General features: G+C 37.8%; 1 protein-coding gene across 5 annotated transcripts in view; it reads right to left on the bottom strand.

Moving 5' to 3' along the window:
- dlgap4a (discs, large (Drosophila) homolog-associated protein 4a) overlaps positions 1-20,595 on the bottom strand; it is a 97,266-nt gene extending 76,671 nt beyond the window's left edge. For 2 of the 5 annotated variants that reach the window (XM_016675718.1, XM_016675719.1), the window contains exon 1: positions 20,132-20,595. The gene's annotated coding sequence lies outside the window, so the exon portion shown is untranslated. The remainder of the gene's footprint in view (positions 1-20,131) is intronic. The other 3 variants (XM_016675724.1, XM_016675723.1, XM_016675722.1) reach the window with 2 other exon arrangements.
- Positions 20,596-23,323: the final 2,728 nt, after the last annotated feature.

Raw genomic sequence — 23,323 nt, forward strand, 5'->3', positions numbered from 1 at the left:
GATAATGGGCAACCAGCAAGAACATTCTACCCTCTTTCCGTCATGAAGTAGATTGATCTGGCTCATCCAGGCAGCGAGCCACCAGCAGCAAGTCTTTCGCCGAGTCTAGCATTGAAACAACAGCGAGGGATCATTTGCATTTTGGAGATGCTGGCTGGAGACTTGTTCCAACAAACTTCATGCGTGAACTTGTCTGAGTGGAAGAAAAAAAGGACACAATTTTCTGACGGTTTTGCAAATAAGAAGCAAATAAGCTCTGAAGCATTTGCATTCAGCCCCCTTTACTCTGACACCACTCAGTAAAATTTGTGACCACCCCTTGTGTTTCTAAATCACCAAACTAATGCGCATACAGATCCAGCTTTTCTGTTAAGGCCTCAGCGGTTTGTCAGAGAACAAACAAACATCACGAAGACCAAGAAATCCAGCAGACAGATTGGAAATCAAGTTGTGGAGAAGTTTAATGTGTTTGCAGTGAGGCAGACACATTAAGACATCAGAGAAGAGTATGATCAGGAAGGCAGACATGTTAGCTCTGGAGGAGCTGCAGCGATGACAACTATTGTCTATAAACAGCACTAATGGGACCGTAATGGAAGAGTGGCAAGAAGAGAACAACTGTTGAAAAGACTTTGTCCAGTCAGATCGGACACAAAAACAATGTTTTGGCCTTCATGCAAAAACTACCATTGTGAAAAATGATAAGAGAAGCAGGTCAAAGCTGTGAAAACTTGTTAAATGCAAGTTTGAAGTTGGACCGAACCTGGAGAAGCAAGAGCGCCGGATCAGCATAACAGAGAGTTAAATGAAAGGGTCAGTAGTCTTACAAACTGTGCATAAGAGTAACAGGACATGGAGCAAATGTAGCATAAAGAAATGAAACAGTTATGAGCACCAGTGAGTGAAATCAGGGGAATATGAAACAGATGTGGAGGAGATCAAAACAGAAAGTGAATAATTAACACAGAGAAAAAAATAAAATACACTGAGAACAAAACATAAGAATTAAGTAAGAAATTAACTTATACAGAAAGACCCTAAAGACAATAATGAACAACAGAGAATGAACTGAACATGGAAAGAAGAACTCAAATGAATCATGAAAGCTTCACCTTGCAGATGAGCAACAACACTGAACATATCCAGCCAGAGCTCTAGAGGAACGGCTTAGACCTCAAATCCTGAAGAATGTTCTAGAATGGATCAAATTTTTAATATGTGGCAACAGTTAAAAAATTGATTTTCACAAAAAAAAATAAAATAAAACATCCCTCTAACCCGATCAAGTGTAAACCGTAAATAATAATAGCAAAAATCTCTGTATATGTATGCTAGCCTGGCAGGGTAAACTTCAAAATATGTGCAGCTGCAAGTGCACTGAAATGTGGCTCTATGAAGAATTGACTCAAATGGGAGAATTACACATGCCTATAAATTCTCCATTTATAAAGCCTTTCCATTTCTCTTTGTGCTGTTCTAACACATGGACCGCAATAAAGGAACTTTTTAAGGCTTTAGCATGACATTATGTGCAAACTTTCGAGCCGTCTGAGTAATCTTGCAGGACGCTGTGCAAGGAAATTTCTTTTCATGTTAGCTGAGCCATGCTTGGCTAGTTTCCATTCTGCTGGGAAGAACCAGCTTGTTAGTGAAAGCAGCTCCTTTCAGAGCGGCCCACAGCCTTGGAGTAATGCTCGAGCTGCAGTAACGTAGAAAACACTGGCTCCAAAGTAACATCTACATAAAAGCTGAGACCAAACACTTTGAAGCAGAGCCTTTTAATCTGTCTTTTCACTTACAGACACATGAAAGTGCATCACGAAGCGTGACTTTTACCTGCTGCACATGCATAGCAAACATCTCCTGTGATGTAATGATGAGGTTGGACGAAGAGGAGCTCAAATCATCTGTACAGGGACAATGCGGCAGGCAGGCAGCTTTACTACTACAGTGGTATGGCAGGTTCAGCTGAAGGAGAGGCGCCGACATCCATACTAATGAGACTCTCCACAGCGCAGTGACCAAGCGTATGCAGGCGGAAACAATCATCCAGCTTCCACTGTGCATGCGGCTGAAAGCCTCCCAGCTCTCCCCTCAGCATCTCTTTCTATCCCACCTTTGGGACACCGAGGCAAACAATAAAGCATCTTCGAGAAAGAAAACCCATCATAATTGGTGCTATAATAGTGGCAACCACTGAAGGACAGGAAGTATAAAAATATGCAGCAGGCCAAGGACACAAAGTGGATAAGAAGTACGAAACATTTGTTTGAGCACACGCAGTACGTCTGCAAAGATTTTAATTTTTGTTCATTTGCGGTCGCACCGAAGGCTAATTTACGATGATTAACACTTTCGGGAAAGCAAAATGCTCGCTTGCTGAAGGCTTTTTGCAGAGTCAGGAATTCCTTTAGAAGAAAAAGAAAGTTATGCAAGTTTTAGCTCAAGTGTTAAAATATTAAAGCCATGACCAAGCAGAACAAGAGAAGATAGTCCAGAAAATCAGAGACAAAAAATTATAATACTTTGACTATTTATGAGTTACTTAGGTAAAGAAACAGAAGGAAAACTTAGAAAAACAGGCAGGGTACTAGGAACGCACAGAGTAATGAGTCTGGGAGGTAAATATACAGAGGAGGGAGTGGATATGACAAAGGAACTAATTACAAGTAACTGATTGCAGCTGGGGAAGAGAGACTAACGAGGAGATGACAACCAGCTGGGGAGAAGAGGAGTAAATGGCAAACTAAGATAAGAAAGCAAAGATGGAGCCCCAAACAACACAAACACAAGAAGAAATAACTGAGCCAACAAAAGGAATAAACTAGGATAAGATATTAAGGCATCAATACAAGGAAATAATCAGAAACCTAAAAGTCCAGACAAGGGATATGACAGAAAAGGAACCGCATAAAAATAATCAAAAGCAAAAATGTGAATTTAATCTTAAAGACACTTTGATCAAAAGCTGTAGTGAACAAAAATGTTTTCAGTCTCAGTTTAAAGGAACCAACAGCTCCATGAGAACCATCATTCAAGTTTAAGCTACATTTTAAAAAGAAGATTTTATAAAGTATAACAAAAAGTTGAAGGTATAAAATGCCATTTGCTTTGCTTGTAAGTTGCAAGCAGATTTAAAAGAAGGGATTTGTGTTTCACTATTTGATCTGGAAAAAGTCTAAAGTCTAAAACTTCGTGCTGCAAGAAGTAACACACCTGATGCCTGGAGACAGCGGGGGTTGCTTCAGGCATCTTGTGGGTCAGAACAAATTCAAAGATTGTAGCACCAACTAAAGTAATCCCTTAAGTACCAAGACCTCTAAGGTCAAAAATAAGAGCAAAAAAAAAAAAAAAAAAAAAACATTTTTTTTTGTTTAGTTCCTGTGCTATGCAGAGGCCTGTGCGACCTTTGGATAACCTGATAATATTCCACAGGAAATTAATTTGCACCCGACAAATGAATAGAGTGATTGCCTTCTGATGACGGGCAGATGTTCTCCACGCAGGTGGTGAATCTCAGGCTAATATTAGCTCAGTCATTAGCGAGCTTCCTTAGCCATGCATCAGAAAGCAAAGTAAACTATGGAAATATTCAAAGTTAATGTAGATTTCTTCCTTTAGGGCCTGCATGCAGTGCAGTCGATCTGTCACTTCGGAAAGAGCTGAGACTCAAATCTTCCTGAAGGTGTTGCCTTCTAGCCTTCCTTAAGCCTCAGGAGCACGTTTCTGTCGCTTTGCATAGAAGTCTTCAAGAACTGCCTGGCTCTCCCACCCTGCTGTGAATTATGCAACACTGGAGCTCACAATGAAGGCACCCTGACTGTGGGAACACAAGCAAGGATTTTTAACCTCAGTAGGACGTGGTTGGAGGCCACAATAGTCGGGTCTTGTTGTTTCACGGCTTGTAGAGCTGAAATTTGCAACAAGACAGCTCAGGGTGACCTGCCCGCTGAGTGACGCGCTGAGTTGTCGAAGAAATTGTGCAGAAGTGGTAACCTCTACGCCGCCGCAAAGCCGCTGCAGATGAAACATCTTTTAAAGTCAGTTCTGTGCGGGTGTTGCTAATCCTGCTGCAGAGCAACTCATTTTCCATCAAACATTCAGCAAAAAAAAAACAAACTCATCACTACTGTTTCTCTGTTTTTCAATAATCAATTAGTTTTTTTCTGCTTTTGTCTTTGACACATTTTATTTCCCTTAAATCTGATGTGAGGAGATTTATCCGGTGTTGTGGTAAACTCTGCTCTCAGAGTGTTTTCTCCGATGTCCGTGCTACTTTGAGTGATACTTAAATTCAAGCTCCACTTTACACAACGACTGCTGGATGCTCACAAACCCACAATGAATAATATATAGACAGCTAACTGAAGTATAAAAACGAGGACAGCTGTGATAAGCGTTAATTCCCTCGATACATTTTAACGGAGTGAGCATGTGATCGCATTGTTATGCAAATCTCTTTCAGTGCGAGGGCACCAGATACTGAATCTTCTTAGTTTGGGAGGATTTACACTTCTGAGATTAACAAAGGACACCGAAACACCTCCTGACTGTGAAAATGTACATTTCTGAAAATAAACGTTCCTGTATATGATATTGCCAAAGTCATAACTTGGAACAGAAAGTTTTTACACCAACACCTCTTTGCGCTTGTATCCTGCACCATGAAGAGCCTACTTGTGGGCAACCTCCTCTATTTTTCTTGCAACATTTTGCACATGCTGCTTGCTAAATACATGAGCACCTATTAAACCCAACAGATGCAGGCAACTTGCACCTATTTTGTCATCAGGCCGCAGTTTCAGCTGTAAAGATGCACACATGAGGTGCAGAATTGATCAAAGTCGTAGAAACAAATGGAAAAACAGCGTTTCTGAATTAAAGATAGGTTTTAAATGCACTGCTGGAAATCAGAAAACTTGATTTTATCTCCTTAGCTGGTTTATTGCAAAGATTTTGCACACAGTCTGTGCAAATATGTGATATTCTGATCAATTTTTAAAGCTAAAAAGAGAAAGGGCTCTGCAGTTTGTATTATATAGTCACTTCCTCCAATCAGGAAGTGATTGGGAGGTGGGTAAAATAACCAAAAGTTATACTCATCACAGAGAAGCAGTATTTCAACATTTTTTTACTCAAGTAAAAGTAAAAAAGCAACCACTAAAGAAATTATTTAATCCTTAGAAATGATGTCATCGACCAGATAAAACTATGAAACTATTTGCAAATTCCAGTATTTCTAAGACTAAACTGAAAACAAGTATTGCAAATAAATAATGTGACATCACATTATATTTAAAAAACAACAAATCCCAGGTAAAAGAAATACTTTTCCAAATCCAATTAGTTCAATATCAATCTCATGAAACTATTAGTTATTGGGTAATATCTATACAATATGGTATAAGGGTAATGTCTGATGTCAATATATGAGTTTATTGTATTATTCTTTAAAGCTCTGAACATCTCAAAAGGTTTGTCAGATATAATATTACTCAAGTAAAACAAATAAACTACTTCTAAAAGTTTGTTGTTTTTTTTTCCAAAGAGTTACTCAAGTGAAAGTAACTAGCTCTTTTTATGGCAGTAACATTTCAAAGGCTGGTCAGTCATTCATTTTATTCAGGTTCTGGAGTCGCAGACCCGAGATCTAAAGGTTTTCTACCAAAATGGTTTCAATGCCAAACTGATGCCACTGCTTTCGTAGAATCAGCTTGTTCTGTTTCCAGATTCACCAACAAATCATCTAACCTTTCAGAATAAAACTCATGTTATGGAGGACGGCTTGCGGAAACCAGCAGTCGCTAGAAATGCTGTGGATACCACGCTGAAACTTCAGTTCATCAAATTCAAAGACATTTCAGTAGAAACTCAAGGCTTCAGCATGACAAAGCAGTTGTTTTGGCTCTGTGAAAACACAAACTCCATGCATCCCGACTCTGTGTCCATCACACAGTGAATGTAGGTCAATGCACTGCAAAGAGCGGAGCTGCCATTTTCGGCTCAATGTGTAAACACTGCTGGGTTTTTAAGTTCACGAGACAGTATTCATCATCTTGGGCCAGATTAGTAGCAATAAATGTTTCACTTAAAATAAATAACACAAAATGCAGGGTTTTAAAATTAGTTTGATGAAACAGTTAAGTAAAAAGCAAAGCAGTCCATAAGGTGGCAACTCATTTTTTGCTACACTTTTATATTCAGCAATATGCATTCCTGACCTTTTTATCTTGAGTGTTGAGTTTTGTATCTCTTTAATGGCAGCTACATAACCTTTTATTGCAGGAAAACATATGCAAATACAGATTAAGACAGAGAAAATGTACTGAGAGAGTCAAATGTCAAAGTTAAACGACACTTTATCGTAATACACAAACAAAAATTGAACTCTAATATCTAATTTTCTCCCAAGCAAATGACCCAATTTACAATTTGATTCAAGCTGCAGCCCGGCTTTACAGAAATATGCAAAATAAACACCAGATCTCTGGTTTAGGAGAAGGCCTCTAATGTGTTAAAATTACATGACAACCCCACAGGAAGCAGCAAGCTTCCATTTCACTGACCTGGTTACTGTGGTGACAACACCAACGCTTCTGCGAAAAGGGCTATTCAGGGAAGTGATAAATTAATGCCTTTTTCACAGAAAATTCGGGATTCCCAATCTATGTTTTTCTAAACCATAATCAAAACACTTTTTCTGTCTCATTAAACTAAAATGCAGGTCAAAATCAAAGTAAAAACAGTGGATAGGAGCAGAAAGATGGGAAGTCAAAGTATTGGGTCATCTCTGTGTCTGCAAAGTCTACAAACCAAACACATACCACAAAAAACAAACGTTTGCTTAGAGGTGCACAGAAAAATCATCTAGTGATCAGAAATTGATTAAATTAAATTATTTTTTACCTTAAATGACCCTGAATAGTGACCAGCTGGCCAGAAAGTCAAAATCTAATTTTAATCAACGAACCATGCTCTTTGGTGTGGAAGCTGTTGCTGAAGAAAGAGGACTCAGTCCTTTCACACATGAATATAACTATTTGCCAAGAATATGAATCTTTTATGACATATCTGCTCTGAAATTAGGACGTATTGGAGTGAAACACAGAGAGAGAGAACAAGCCTGATGTGCAAATCTTTACCAATGTTTAAATATCTTAGAGACAGGATGAGGAGATACATTCTTAAGCAAAATACACACAGAAATTGCTATTTTAATATTGATGAGCTGCTAAAGATAGCTTAAAATGTCAACTGTGTAATATTTGTCATTCTTTATAATAGTTTGTTTAACAACTGCTCTCTACAGAGCCTCTTTTCTTAACATGAACAATAAATAACTATAAATAAGTAAATAAAAACAGGAGATTGGAGTTTGACCACAATAGCATGTCTCATTTTGTTGAAGATGAGATCAGTGCAGATTGAAAGAAAAACTAAATCTACACATTTTTAATATTTTGACTTGTTGATCACACCTGTACGGCATCATACTTGGGATTACTAAGATTTGCAATCAAGGTATTGATTAGAGTCCAGTACCTTTATTTTAGTTTTTGCTCTGACTTACTGTGCAAGAATCTGACTGTGTACAAAGACGGGATTAAGTCAAAGCAACCTCCGATGTGATTTCCCAGTCTCTGGCTTGAGCTCACTTTAATCTGCAAAATGCCAAAGTATTCCTTCTTAAAATGCTTCACTGAAATAGGCTTTTTTGTTGTTGTTTTTTTGGACTGGAAAGTGCTCGCATTAACCTGGTAATGTGGACACTAAATGCTACTTGCAGTGTTGCAAGTTATTCTGTCGTCTTGCTAGCTTGATGCTGCTGCTGCTGCTGCTGCAGCAGCATCAGGACATGACAGATGAACACTGTGTTCAGCATCCATGTATATCACAACCAGACAGCGGGTTTTTTTTTTTTGGTTTTTTTTTTGGTAAATAATTTAATGCTGCTTCGATGCCGACTGTTGGGTTACTGCTCTTTCAGAGGAACCATATTCCTAAATGAAGGATCTGTGTCCTCATCCTCAGGCTAGAAGAACTAGACATTTTTAAAACAAAATTGGAAGGAAATTACAAGTCATAATTTGCGATTTCTTTCCAAGCACGAAGAAATCTTGTGGTCCAGATGTTGTGCCGATTAAAGGGACAAATGTTTACTCAGATTTATAATTGAAATAGAAATAAAAAAAGATCCTCACCTCTGCAAAAGACTGCTTAAAAAGCCATCTACTTTTCTAGATGATATCGCTAGATGATTTGACGCTCGATTGAATACGAAACATATTTAGTTTCGGCTTAAGTTACCTTGAAATTAATTGATATTTTTCTAAACAAAACGAAAGAGTTTGAACACGTTGCAACTATTTCTTTGTATGGTAAGTCGCGGTGGCAATGACAGTCCCCACACATGGACCAGATGGCGTGAGGGATCCAGAAGTAAACAGCGCCCGACTGCAATCCAACACAAAAGCCTCCTTGCTTCCTGCTATATCTGTAAGTTAAACAAAAAAAATAGACGATTGAATTCCTGCACGTCTGAAAGCGTCCAGGGGGAAAACACAGGCTTAGGGTGAAGTCTCAAACAGGGTTTACTAAAGTTAACCCTGTTCTTCTTATTATTATTTTTTTACCTTCTCTGACTTTAAGTCAGCTGGATTTAAACTACATTTATCTTGCTGCTTGCTGCGCAAGGATGTTATTTTCCTGTTCTTGTACACACAGCTTGCAAAGTACATATATTTTTTATTTTTATTTTAAATAACATAAATCTTGATTTTCTGTCACAATAATCCTTTACAATAACATTTGCAGTAGAAGAGAGACTGCACTGGACGTCAGATGACCTGATGGACACAGAGTGAAGCTGAAAACATGGGAACTCCTGGTGAAGGACCCAAGATATTTTTAGAAACAAATAAGACAACACAGAGGAATCAAGATATTTTATCAGATACAGATTGGGACTCAGTATCAGAAAATTTTCCAAAATGCATCAGACAAAAAAACTCCTGATCAGGAAAACAGTGTGAAGAAAAGGAGAAAGGAAACCAGAAAGGATTATTCAAATTTTAAAGTGTAGTTGGGTTTTTTGAGGTTGTTGTTTGCATTCAGTTTACCTTTAGTTTGGGGAACTCACACCAGAACAGAAAGTGATTTATGTGCTTTTCAAACAAGAAAATGTCAAGCTTTAACTTTTCTCTTGTGTGATTCCTTTTCATTTGTATTCTTACTTTGTATTTTATACCAGAAACTGCTAATGAAAATTACCTTGTTTAAATTAATCTAGGACATTTCCATAATAGACTATATCATACATGTATTTTTTTTCTGCATTGTCCCTTCCAAAAATAAAGAAAAATAAATATAAAAAATGTTTACGACTGTTGTCATGAAGTGTCATTTGGTAAATAATAACACTTTTAATGCAAAGTTGCACTAAAACGTCCATTAAACGTCCATTAAAAGTGTCAACTTTGCATTAAAAGTGTCGTTATTTACCAAATGATAATTCATGACAACAGCCATAACCATTCATGAACTTCATGTTCATAACCGGTGTTATGTTACGTTTATGACAGTATTATGTTGGTTTTGATGCACTGCACACCCCTTCAAATAAAGTGTTGCCGGATTGTTTTAAGTTCTTTTAAAATATTTGTCCTTTTTCTCCTTCTTTTTATGTTTAGCCAATCGGTTGCCACATCCCAATAAAGACATCCTAACCTAAAAAAGATACTAACAACAAAAAATATAAAAAATCTTTTAATTTCCGATATTTACAGCAAACAGATTTTTTTTTTTTTTTTTTTTTTTTTTTTTTTTTGCTCCTCGCATATCTTCCAGAATAAATGTAAGTCTATTTATTCTGAACAATCCACATTCTTTGGATTTGTTTTTTTTTTTCCATTGAATCTTGCCATTAATGGCTTCCATGCATTAACCACAGCAATGCATTTCCAAGGCTGCAGATAATCCTTTGCTCTGTTGCAAAATGGTGATGCATCAGGCGTGATAACATGAAATCCTGGGTCCATATGGTGCTCAGGGCTGAGATGCAGACACACCGCACCCCCAGGGTCAAGTCTTAGTTTGAGTGAGTGTAATTGATGACATGAGGCAGAAGGCAGGCAGTCAGCGGTGTTAATCTTTAGAGAGCTCAGATCTGCTCTCTGACCCTTTAATAAAACCCAATATCTCTGCATAATGACTCTCACTGTTGAGCAAAAGATGAATCCGATAAGAGGAAGACAATTTGTAAATCGAACTATGGGGTGTTTAGATACCTGGATTAATGAATAAATCTTTTATTCAGCAAAATGCAAAAGCATACAGTACCTTACAAAAGTATTCACATCCCTTAATATTTTCTTTGTTTTGTCAGAAACCTTGAGCCAGAGGCTTCGATATGATAAAACCAAAAGTAGTGCATTATTGTGAGGAAAGAAAATACATGGGTTCAAAATGTATTAACAAATAAAACCTCTGTGGTATATCTTCACTCTGAAACCCTTAAATAAAACCCAAAGCAACAAAAAGCCTTCAGATGCAACATCATATGCAACAGAGATCTGGTCAGATGAGCCTAAAATTGAACAATTTGGCAGAAAGCTATCAATCCCAACAATGAAAACCATGAAAACTGGTGGCAGTATCATGCTGTGGGGATGCCTTCCTTTGTCAGGGTCGGGAAATCTGTTCAGAGTTGATGCGCAGACGAATGTAGCTCAAATCCAGCAGGACAAAACAAATAGCCAGAGCTCCAATGACGTAGGAATTTTAGTTAAAGCATATTTATGTGCTGGAATGGCCCAGTCAAAGTACAGACTGATTAAAAATCTTTGAAAAGATTTGAAAACTGCTGTTGACAGCGACTCTCTTTTCAACCTGACTGAGTCTGAGCTGTTCTGTAAAGCTGAATGGGTGAAGCTTTATATTGACTCACGGGGTGCCAAATACAAATACACACCACACTTTTCAGATTTTTATTTTAAAAAATGTATAAAGGATGATTGGTTTTCATCTTTACTTCATAATAATCAGCTATTTTGATTTGATCCACAGAAAATCTCCATAAACTAAATCAAAATTTACAGTTGCTACATGATTTTTCTTTTGTTTTTTATATAAATCAAGAGGTAGGCATACTCTAGCAGGCCACTGTATTCTGCATTACAAGTATTTGTTTACAGTGTGCCCACATGCTTGTTCAAAACAACATCACAGTGAATATTAGAGCATTTCTCTTTTATCCCGCTGGCCTCCAAAATATGCATGTGAACTGGTTGAGACCTGCTGCAGAGAAACAGATTTCTGAAATGCAATTTATTTTATCACCTGGTTTTTTCTCTCTTTCTCTCTCTCTCTCTTTCTCTCTCTTTCTCTCTCTTTAGGTCTACACAGAAATAATTAAAGCAAACTTATGATTCAAGGCCAGTGCATATTACAGTGAAACCCTGAGAGCTGTGGTTCCATCCAAGAAATATTTTTACATGCACACCGCCACCCACAGACACCAATGACCTGCCACAGAAATCCAGGCAGAGGTTGAGGAAATTCTCAGTTACGACATAAAACATCCTAAAGCTTTAAGTACCACTTTGTTTCTCTGCACAGTTTCGTGTGTCTTCCTCTATGCAGCAAATATTCAGTCATAATGATTCTTGCCTGAGTTAAGCAGCAAAAACAAGCAATTCAGTTTGTGCAAACTCAATTTAACTAAACTAAATATCCAGACAAATTTATCTTTGTTGTTTTTTTGGGGTGGGGGTTCTGAAGGATGTGTGAAAAGATGAAAACAGTGACATAAACAAATAGCTGTTCCCAGGTTGCTTTGGACACATGAGACATAATTAATCACCATGGGACTCAGACTCATTAATGGCTGCGTGCTGATTAATTGTCCCTGTAGAGCTCTCAGCTTAACATGCAAATATGTATCAGAGGATCCAGCCCAGGCTGGGACGTATTTGTAAAACAACACACACGGGGCGATAACAAGACTCTCGTCAGGAGGCTTACTGTAAAACCTCTTGCTGCTATTTTGAACTCTGAAGCAGGACATAAATTTGACGGAGATGCTTTAAAGAAAATAGGGAGGTATCACAGAAACGTAAAATATTTATGATCTTTATGACGTTTTGTCCTCCTTTTATTTTTATTTGCTTCTTTTTGCTGTGGAGCGTAAAAGCGGGAGCAGGGAAGGAAGAGGGATCCGGAAGAGAGGACAAAAAAAAAAAAAACTCTTGTTGAACACAGCGACCTAAAGCCAGGAAAGGTCACTGACTCAGCAGCACTGAGAGGCATCAACGCTGGTCGACTTTCATGACCTACAGCCACCTTCATCAGCTCCCGTATGAGATGGACTCAGAACAGCATTACCCAGGTCATAAAATCACTCTCAGCGGAGACGATATGGGATTGGAGGAGCCGCTCTCTTCAGAAATGAAATCACGCCATTCCCTCTCTTCATCTGAGTTTTCTGCCTCCACAAATTTAAAAGGGTGATGATGAGACAATGGATGAGCAGATGGAGCACTAAGACATTTCACCAGTGATAGCGAGGAAGCGTAAGCGAGCTCATTCTCCTGCGTGAACTGGAGCTACACTGGTGCCTTGTTGCTATGGTAAATATAGTGAAATAGTCTATATAAACCAGTTTCCCTGGCAGTGAGTATGGTGTGATTCATAAAAGAGCACTCTCATATGCCTGTCTTGAAACCTGGGTAACTTCTATGAGAAATATTTTAAATCAGACTTGGCCTTGTGGTTTTCCTCCATCTGTAGCATCTTTAGAAAAACTGAGGCACTGACATTTCCAGAAAGCCACATATTCTGCTCCAGATGTGGTTAGGGTTGATACAATCATCTGTTTTAATGATCAAGTTGATAAAATTATAACTGCAATTTTACTTAAATTGCCATAAAAAGTAGTAGTAGAAAAAAACAACACCGTATTTTTAGAGCCGCTACTTTTTCCCCCACACTTTAAACCCGGTGCGGTTTGTCTGTGGATTTTTCTCCAACCACCAGGGGGCGCTTTAGCAGGAAGTGAATCATTAGAAGTCAAAACTGGAAATCAAATAAGAAAGTGCTAATTTTCATTTAGAACAAACACATGCTAGCAGCAGGCACGACAGAGAAATTTCTTCAAACTCACACCCCCTCATTTTGGAAACAACACGAAGAAGTTCATAGCAGTACAGGAGGGAAATAGAGCCGCTGCACGTAAACTCAACGTGAACGTGGTTCGGGGTTGGAGACGCAGGGCTGCGTCCTTGATCCATCCTGCAGATTTATGAAAAACCGCCGGTCCACTTATATGTACTTTCCAGTTTAAAAAAAAAAAAAAAAAAACTTTGTAGATGCGCCTTGTAGTGAGGTGCGCTGTATAGTCCGGAAAATACGTTAATCAAAATCCAAAAACGGTTTACTTGTCCAACAAAAACTGATGTGTTCAATGAAACTGAGATTGTTTGACTTCCAAAAAGCTCAAAGTGTCACATGAAGCTAAATTTGGGCCTCAGCACCAGAAGGCCTGTTGAAATCAAAGTTCTTCTAACTTTTAGGACGCTCTGATATTTTAAACATGAAATTCTGTTTCTGGCATCACAGGAGTAGAGAAAAATATTTTTAATAAACTGAAGTCCCTTGGATCAGTCGGATGTACGACCAGGAAAAACTGAATTTCAACACAATTTGTAGAACATACTGATGTGAACAAATTGCATGACTTAAACTGAAAACAAATATGTTTACCTTCTGGAAACACTTAAAAATGAATCAAAAAAGGATAAATAAACACATTCCAGAGACAGCTGTAGCCCAACAATATTAGAAAATGTTGCAATGGTGATATTACATGCAAGTATTTTGAACATGATACCATTATATGCACTGCAGTGAGACTCCATCCAACAAACTGGAAAGTTATATTAGAATATGTTAACCCACTTATCTATTTGTGCATTACAAACTGCTCTTTTGTGATACTAATATTGGGCAAACAAAAAATGCATTTATGATATATTTGTAAAATAATAACAAAATTCCTTGTTAAAGAAGAGCTGCCTGTTCCTCAACTCGATCATTTCAAAAAAAATCAGCAAATATAACAGTCGCCATGATGTTTTTACTTAAAATCTACATTTAAAATATTAAAAACTTTATTTCTACGCACAGCAAAATTCCAGGTCAGTTAATTATATTTTCGCACTACAAGCTTGGAGCATGAAGTCTGAAGAAAAAAAAAGAAGCTTTTTCTGGTATTTCTACTGTCAGGTTGTAACCGACTCCATGGATAAGTTGCAGTGGGAGGATAAGCAAAGCCTCCATAGCAAAGAAAATGTTGTAATCCATATTGATTTTGGTTGTAACTCTGCATCATTCAATACAGTTCGGAATAACAGCCGACTTGAACGGTGTGTGAAACTACTGCAGGATGGAAATTACCTTCTGTTCATCTAATCTCACACGCAGTAAAAGGCTGATGTTTGGAGAGGTTGGCTCGGGAACGCAGCAAGTTTATAAAACAGAGGAAGAAAAGGAAAGAGGCTTACTGCTGTCCACTTTTATTCAAATGCCAATTAGGACAATAACTTGTGACATTTCTGCTCTTTCTCCTCCCATGACAAAACGAATGCTACCCTCCATTAGCGTCCATGTTCCAGGCTTTCTTAAAATGAAATGAAATGTTTCCTACGTCACATTTTTCTACCAACACTGGAAGTGTTAAGATATCGTTATTACAATACTGTTAGATCATAAAAATATAACACATTTTGTGGTTGGGCTCTTGATAATGAGGTTGAAAGTGTTATATTGTAGAAGAAGATTGAGATTCAGAAATGGGGAGATTTTTAGTTGACATGCGCTATTTTAGCTGTCGCTCCCAAAATGTTTCGCTTCACATTCGTTTACTCCGAATCCCTGGCAGGTAGCAGTTTTCATCAAAGAAAAGAAATCCAATGAAATGCTGCAGAAATCCAATGAAATGCTGCGGTGCTGAAATATATTATATATAGATGTACCAAAGACACAGTTGACATTTGCCAAAAAAAATCACAATGGATTACTGTATACATAAAAAGTTTTTATTTTTTCCTCACAGTCACATCTCGTTCTACTTATGTTGCATGCATTAATCAAAAAATACTGCTTAAAACGATCATCTGTTCTCTATCAACAACACTACTTTATGTTAACTTCCTTCAAAAGAAACATCTGACAGCATGACGGATTTGGTGAAAAAGTATTTGACCGCTTACAGATTTAATTTTTCTTTGCCACTCTTAAACGTTTTAGATGACGTATATTTCACTGGTAAAGAGTAACGGGATAAATAAAATATGCAGCTTAATCTTTTAATCTTGATTTAATTTACTAATGATAAAAGCTGCCCAAACCAACCCGGATCAATGTGGAAACATAATTGCCGCTTTAAACCAAGGGTGCATTCACACCTGACACATTTGGTCCACCTTAACTGGACCACAGTTTGTTTCCCCTGTTGGTCTGGATATTTTGTACAGGTGTGAATACAATCAAGTAAATCCTTTGAGGTGGCCTCAGTCTGGTTACAACTGAACTCTGGTGTGGTTTGCTTCTGGTGAACACAGACCAGCTTCATGAGCCACTGTTAATGAGCATCATGGCAAAATTGTTGCTAACGCTACTACTGCACGTACTGAAGTCATACCTGACCCGCCGTTTTCCGCTTAGCTGCTGGCAGCATGTTGAGGGTCGAGGGCTCCAGAGCACCTCGTCTCATTCAGCTTGCAGCATACATTGCTGACGCCGTTCCAAAATTAGAAATATCACATAGCAAAACAGGCATTGCATGAGCTGCTCTCGACATTCAAAATGGTACCACAGTTTCAATCACAGCACAAATATGCAAAACAGAAATGCAAAAAGCAGGACCTCCAACGTTTGTTTGTCTGGGTCTGTGATCGGTCGCACCCTCTGTCATTTTTGTCCAACGGGAGCATCGATCGTCATGAGGGTCGCTTGCAAAACAGCACAGCATGACAGCAAACCTCAGCAAATTAAAACAAAAAATAAAGTCCGGACCAAATAAGCGAACTGGTGTGAATGCACCAGGATTTTAGGATTTTAGCCATGAATGACCTGATGAAAGTCATAACACAGCGTCTCAATCAGATTTAAGATTGGACTTTGATTAGGTCATTCTAAAGCTTCTATTTTGTTTTGGGGGTTTCTGACATTCAGTGGGTTTGTTTGCTTCTGTGCTCGGAGGTTTTGGCATGTTGCATAACCAAAGAGTGCTTCAGATAAAGACAGACTGTTCTTCATAAGAATGATGGGCAGGGCTGATTTAGGTTAGTCATTTTTTTATGTGAGGGACTTTCTAAATTCTTTTTCTAAGCTAGCTGACTGGCAGTGCACAGCAATACATGGGGGAATGGCAGAGCTGTACTAGGCTATGCTTCTGTCATTCTGGAAACTTTATAATATTTAATTAAAAAGGATTTTAAATGATAGGGATGATAAGATGGAAAATAAATTACAGTTTTGGGACAGTAATTCACTCAAACTTTAACATACTTTAATACTGGAAACACATTTTATCTTCTCTGTCTATAATGCAAGCATTAGTGAAATACCAAATTAGTATTGCACCATTATAATCCAACAGTTTTTGACTGATGTTTCAATATCCACGTTTCTTTTTCATTATTATCATAGAAAACCTTGACCCACAAATAAATCTCCAACCTCCAGCTCCGGCTATTATGTTAAAGTCCTTTCTTTTAATCTATTAGCAGCTCAGTATTCAAATTTAATTCATATTTCATTTAAAACAGCCAGTCTGTGAAATTCCTTTTTTTATTATTTCAGGTATTAATTTTTAATGGTAAAACTCTTAGGACTTTCCCAGAAATAAGAAACAGTATTACCCTTTTATTCTCAGTAAGAGATCTTAGCAATTCCTGGGCAGATAGAAGTGTGTTACCTCTTATAGTGAAAACTGAAAAGACAATTCAGAGACAAAAGTCAAGTCCCTTAAATAAACAAGATAGAAGATTTATAGGACGAAGGATGTCGTCACCTTCCTAAAATAATGACCTAAGTCTTTTTTTTTGCCAGTAAAAACAATTACTTTGGGCAAAACTACTTAGCAGAATATCCATAAAAGCTGTCTAAATGTTAACTTAAGTAATGTGACTGTTATGCAGTTCTTCCTAGATTGATGCAATATTCCCTGAGGTCCAGAGGTGAAAATACTTTAAATACTTTGCAGCATTTCGGCATTATCAGTATGTGAGTGCTCCTCTTCTCTATCTTGTCCAATCTCTTGCTGCAGTATAGTCCTGACTAAGCCAGTTTTTAACACACCCACCACACTGGAGCAGAGCCAGCTGGGTTTCCTTCTGACTCGGTGGTAGAGCCTCAACATGGGCAACAGATGTGACACTGACACCACAGTGAGATGCTCCATGGTCCACCACCAGCAGGGCTCTTCCTGCGCTGCGTTTGTACAACACACTGAGTCTGTGTGATCTTCCGCTTACAACCCTGCACTCATTAAAAAGGGCAGTCTGGAATCAAAACCTCCATTATCCAACAGGCATTGTAATGTGTGTGCCACAGCGCTGCTACGCTGACATGCTCCAGCACGCCATCCGCAGATTTGTGGTCGCATTGAGCAGCGGATGAAATATTAACCAGCCTTCTGCAAACAAAATTAGCTTTTAATTGGAGCAAGTGGTGCTAAAGAAGGACAGCTGAATCATGGCCCTGGATACAAATCAATCGCAATCCTTGGATGCCGACTGGGGATGGAACTATCAATCCAGCAGAGATCGGATTCGGCCAATTTTACCTCAGTGATCAACAAGTCAAATACTGAAAAGGTTAGCTTTTTTTTGTTTGTTTGTTAGTTAATTTAATACGCCAGAACTTAAAACTCCCAACATTTGCAGCCTATAAATGCAATTACTAAAAACATGTCATTTCTTAAGAATAACAAAAGTATTTAGAGAAATAAATACTGAACACATATATATATTTTTAAGTAGACATATTTTTATCTGGGATATTGACTTGAAATTTACACATTATGTTGGTAGCTGTCAAAGTAATCCACATGTACAAAGACACAGATATAAATTAGTCCGTACTTTATTTGGGATAATCTAACTGAATGACACAGGGAACAAACGTTTACTGAAATGTATTTACTAGAAAAGCATTGATGTTACTGACAGATTCAAAATGTTTCTTGTATGGAGAAACTAGCTGCAAAAGTTGCTCAGCTGTGATTTTGACTGATTTTTTTTTTCTTTTTACAAAAAACAATTTTTAAACTATGAAGGAGAATTTCTCTTTCATGCAATCTGATCAAAATGTTTGTCCGATTATTAAATGTTTCCAATCTGGTCACTGATTGGATTATTCAAGCAGCATTTTTTGTTTTTTTTTTCTTCAAAACCAATGTATATTTAAGACCAGAGTGTTTAAACTTCAGGTTTTTAGTGAGTATACACATTTTTTTAAATTCCTTATGTCCTTCAGTTATATGAATTTTACCAGTATGCTAAAAGATAGACCAATGCTATTATGATCCCACCACCAAACTTCATTGTTTGTGGTATTTTTGGGATGAATTGCCATTCACTGTCCAACTAAAGTGCAAAATAGTTTAATTTTTGTCTTCCGGTTTTTCATAGGCTTGCCCAGATGTTTTGCAACAAACTTTGATCAAGATTCAATAAGCTTGTTCTTCCTCAGTCGAATCTATTGCAGTGACTCCAGATCTTTCTAAAGCTCTATGCAGTTGTTAGCTCTCTGAAAACTCTTGTGGTCATTTTTTGCCCTTTGTTGTCCACAAATCATTTGTAGAGCCTCTGGTTTTCACTGAAATAGTTTTTTGTTTTTTTCCACTCCTCAACTATGCCCCCAACAGAGGTCGTTAGAACATTTATAAAATGTAGAAACCAACCTTTAACCAATGTGAACATTTTGCACCAATAAGGAAGGACGAGAAGGTGCTAAGAGAGATCTTTGCTTTTACGAATCTACTGGTAGATTCGTAAAAGCAACACCTTGGCAAACGCAAATGTTTTTATAAAACGTTGGACCAGCTTATTTTAAAATTTTAACATATTTCATCAATCTCATAAGCATTTTATGTCTTTTGACACTTCCTTAAGGCAAGACTTTATCCCTTTGTCATTCCATTTGTAGGAACGTAATTTTTAACAAATAACTTCATTTATGAACTAATTTGTTTTAATTTGTGCAATACCAGTATCTGGTATGAATTTCATGCAAATAGCCCCATATTTCTGTTTTGATACTCATTTTCACCCAGCTGTAAATAGTGATAATCTTGTATTTCTTTAATTTTCTGTTAATTTCAAATCTATGACATCAAACTAAGAACTTGCAGTCTAGTTTTTTCTCTTTGTTGAGTTACAGTTCTTGGAATAAAAATTCAGATTAAATCTCAAGGGAAACTGGAAGTGGTATCGACCAGTAATGTTGAATCTGTGAAGCAGACTTTTTTCAAGATTCACTGCTGATTATGGAGAACCAGAAGGAAGATCTTGTTTTTCTTTTGAACAACAAAAACTATAACATTTATTTGAGTAAGAAGGATAACACTTCAAATAGGTAATAGTTCTTGATCTTATAAATCAAAGGTTTTGCTCATTCATAAAAAGAAGGTGGGATTGTGTAATCCAAAACAAGCAAATGATTATTAAAAAAAACTTAATAAAAATACAGATTTTCCCTCTCCACACTAAAATTCTGTTTTACCAAAAACAACAGAGCCGATTTGAGTAATTTAACATCCACAAGTCGTTACTTCATGAAAAATGAATGAAATATTCCAGGTGCCATTCTCTCAGCAAGGGTCCTGCTAAAGGCAAAAATTCCCAATAAAAACAGGATCTTGACATGACATATCAAGTTACATATCGGCATCCAGCAGCCACACTCACGAGTCGACAGGTGAAACAGGCAAAATAATAAATTTCAACTCAGGAGGGGGACTGACGATGCAACAATGCATCCTGATGAGCACCATCCGAGACGTCAGTCTATTTATGACATAAAAACCGCAACGTCCCGTTGATAACACACAATTTATCAGCGGTCTTACCTCTTTCATTGTGTTGTAATCAACTGCAGATGGGTGTCGGTCACACAAGAATAGTTATCCAGCTCCTACATGCCGTCAAGCCAGCTGTGTACATCTACCAGCCTGATGAATTTTCACAACGTAACGATAGTCCTCTTCTTGTTCCTCTGTTATTGCGAGCCGGTGTGCTTTCCGCGGTCCAGCGGTCGTGCTTCAGCAGTTTCACCGGTTTCCACGGGGATCCATCGCGGAGGGGGGAAACGCAGTTTGGATGCTGCCGCCGATGATGCTGCTGCGGCTGCGGCAGCGTTCAGGTCCGTCGAGACGCGGGATGAGGGAGGTGGGGGTGGGGGCATCCGAGGGCCCACGACTGAGCACTCGGCTCCGAAAATGAACTCATCGGAGCCCAGATCTCGGCTGATGAATCATTATGAGTGAGCATCATCAGAGAGGGAGGCAGCACGGGTGCGTGAGCGTGTTATTTATTCTTTCCGTGTGTCAAGAGTGATGCTGCTCATTGTCGATTCAAGAAGAGAGAGAAAGAGGAAAACGGCTTTAACCAGGAATTCGTCTTTGAGAAAAGAGACACAAGTTTTGAGCGAGATCATCGGTTGATCAGTTTGTTATCCTGCGACTTGGCTCGTTAAAATCTGTTGCGTCATTCATGCAAGCAACCAAAACTCACTGATTTTCAAAATATTCTAGCAAAAAGTGGCTAAATGTAATAAAATTTCAATCCCTACGAAACTCTCATCTGTGATAACGTCCCATAAAAAAGGCACACAAAATCATCAATCATTTCCGTCACAACATTCATGTTTACTTAGCAAAGTAAAAGAAAGGAGACGAATGGAGAAGCATGTTTTGATGAGGGGCAGTTGCCCAGGGTGGCATCAGAAGGAGGATATATAATCGCAATGACTGTTGGTGATTATATGTCACCAACAGTGATACTGACTGTATTGTACAGTCAGTATTTATATTTCCATTTCAAATGTGTGCAAAATTAGTGTAAAAACACAATTTTGTAATTGTGGTGTTTCCATTAAATAAGAAACGCAATTAAAAACACACCTGAATAAGTTTGCTCATGCGGTAAGTCATTAAAAACTTGCTGTGCCTTCATCTTCCAACTACTTCCTACTGTCTCGCACTTCGTGATTTCCGCCGGTGGTAACGTCCGGTTGTTGATCATGTGACTCGTGATGGGGAAAAAAGTGTTTCCCTTGCAGTTTTGTGAAATAAACATTTCATTATCCGCCAAAACCTTTTAGTTGATTTTTTTTTTCTAAATTGGTGTGTTCCCATTAAGCAAATTTATTTTCGAAATGTTAAATTTCAGAATTATAGCTAGTGAAGCTTTGTTGAACAGGCACTTCCTGTATTTGTTTATGTTTAAATGACCGAATGACTTTATTTGTTCTGTAACATGGAAATATATCTGCAACTGGGAAAAATAGAAACACTGCATCCCAGTTTTAAATGGTTGGGAAGGATAGTATGACTAAAATGAAGCTTTTTAACTTCTTTTTTTGTTTTGTCTTTAATATTTCACAAAATAACCTGTCAAGTTTTAACAGAATATACAAAACTTTGAATGAAATAGTAAAAAGCATTATTTTATGCCCTCATCATAATATTCTTCAGAAAATTGCTGCAGAACTGATAACTTTGTGCTTGTTAGAGGTTCTGCATGTTTCAGGTCTCTTTTTGTTTCTGGTTTTCTCTGACTAGTCTAAATAAAAGGAAAGAAAGCCAGCAATATCTAAAAATCAAACTTACAACTTTTTTATTGTTCTATAAGTTGTTAAATTAAATATATTTGATTGTAAACATGCAGACATATTCAATAAAATATTATTGAAAGTGAATTTATTTAACTAAGTGAAGCACATTTTGTAGATTATTTACATATAAAATAATGTTTTCGAGCCTTTATATCTGTTCGTTCCACCTACAGTTCATGAAGAAATGAGATTTCATTTAGGACCGTTAAAGCCACACTTTTCAGATATTATTTGTACAACATTGTGAAAACTATATGTTCTTCTTCAAAAGTCTGAGGGGGTAATGTGATAAAACGCGGAAAGGTTGAAGTGGTTGGAACATTTTTTGTATAGGAATTGAGTTAAACATATGGATAAAACATAAATCATCCTTGCAATACGCAGTCTCTTCAGATTCCAGGCAAACTCCCAGTTTGGGAACCGCAAAGGGTTTTTACCTCTTTTTGTTATCATCGAAGAAAGTCTGTTCATCTGCTGATGTTCTTTAAACAGATAAAAAAGAGGTACGAGAAGCTATAAATAGTACTGTCTGTTCGAGCAAAACGAAAAAAAAGAAGAAGAAGAAGAAGAAGAAGAAGAAGAAGAAGAAGAAGAAGAAGAAGAAGAAAAGGAAACCAGCCAATCACGTGTTTTAATGCCTAAACGTATCCATCACTGGTCGGTGACCCCTCTGCAGCTTAAGTGCTTGAACAGACCCCCCGGTTAAAAGAATATTTCTACCCACCTTTCCTTCAAATAAAAGCCACTTAAAAATGAAAAAGTCTCTTTTACGCAACCGCGAGGTCTCTGCCTCCAGCAGCTGAATGAATATGACTAATCCCCAGGATGAAATCAAGCTGACAATAAAACACAATCCTTACTCCCCAGAGTAATGCCCACGAGCACGAGCATTAAGGATGGCTGACTGGATAAGACCATGACGAATCTCATCATCTGATCTGAGGTTCAATATGCAAAGGAGGGACAGAGGCAGCCAGTTGTACAGTTTTAAAATGAGTCATTCAGCTGCACCTTTTTCAAAGAGCAGAGGAAAGTTATCTGGCAAGTTGTCTCTGAATAAGATGGATGATTTCTGTAGCTCTGCTTTCATAGCTTCACTCCTGCTTGTTGGATATCACGTCATCCATTTTCTAAACGGGCTGAAGAGTTCGCAAGGGAAGGCCAGTCTGTATCTCTTATGGACAAAATGCAACGAAAATATAAACTTTTAGTCTGAATCCTGACTGACGGTGACGCCTTTAATCATTTTTAATGCTTAGAATTGATCAAAATTTGTTGGATTCTGTTTATCTTCCTGGTTTTTGAAAGTTTGACCACAAGATCTCACTGGGTCATAAGACACAAATTATCAACCAAACTATAGTTGAATCATGCTGACATTTTTACTAAAGGCAGTTTGTCCTGGATGACAAAACAATTTTCAGAG

Source organism: Poecilia formosa, unplaced genomic scaffold (genome assembly GCF_000485575.1).
Source record: "Poecilia formosa unplaced genomic scaffold, Poecilia_formosa-5.1.2 Scaffold120, whole genome shotgun sequence".
NCBI lineage: Eukaryota > Metazoa > Chordata > Actinopteri > Cyprinodontiformes > Poeciliidae > Poecilia > Poecilia formosa.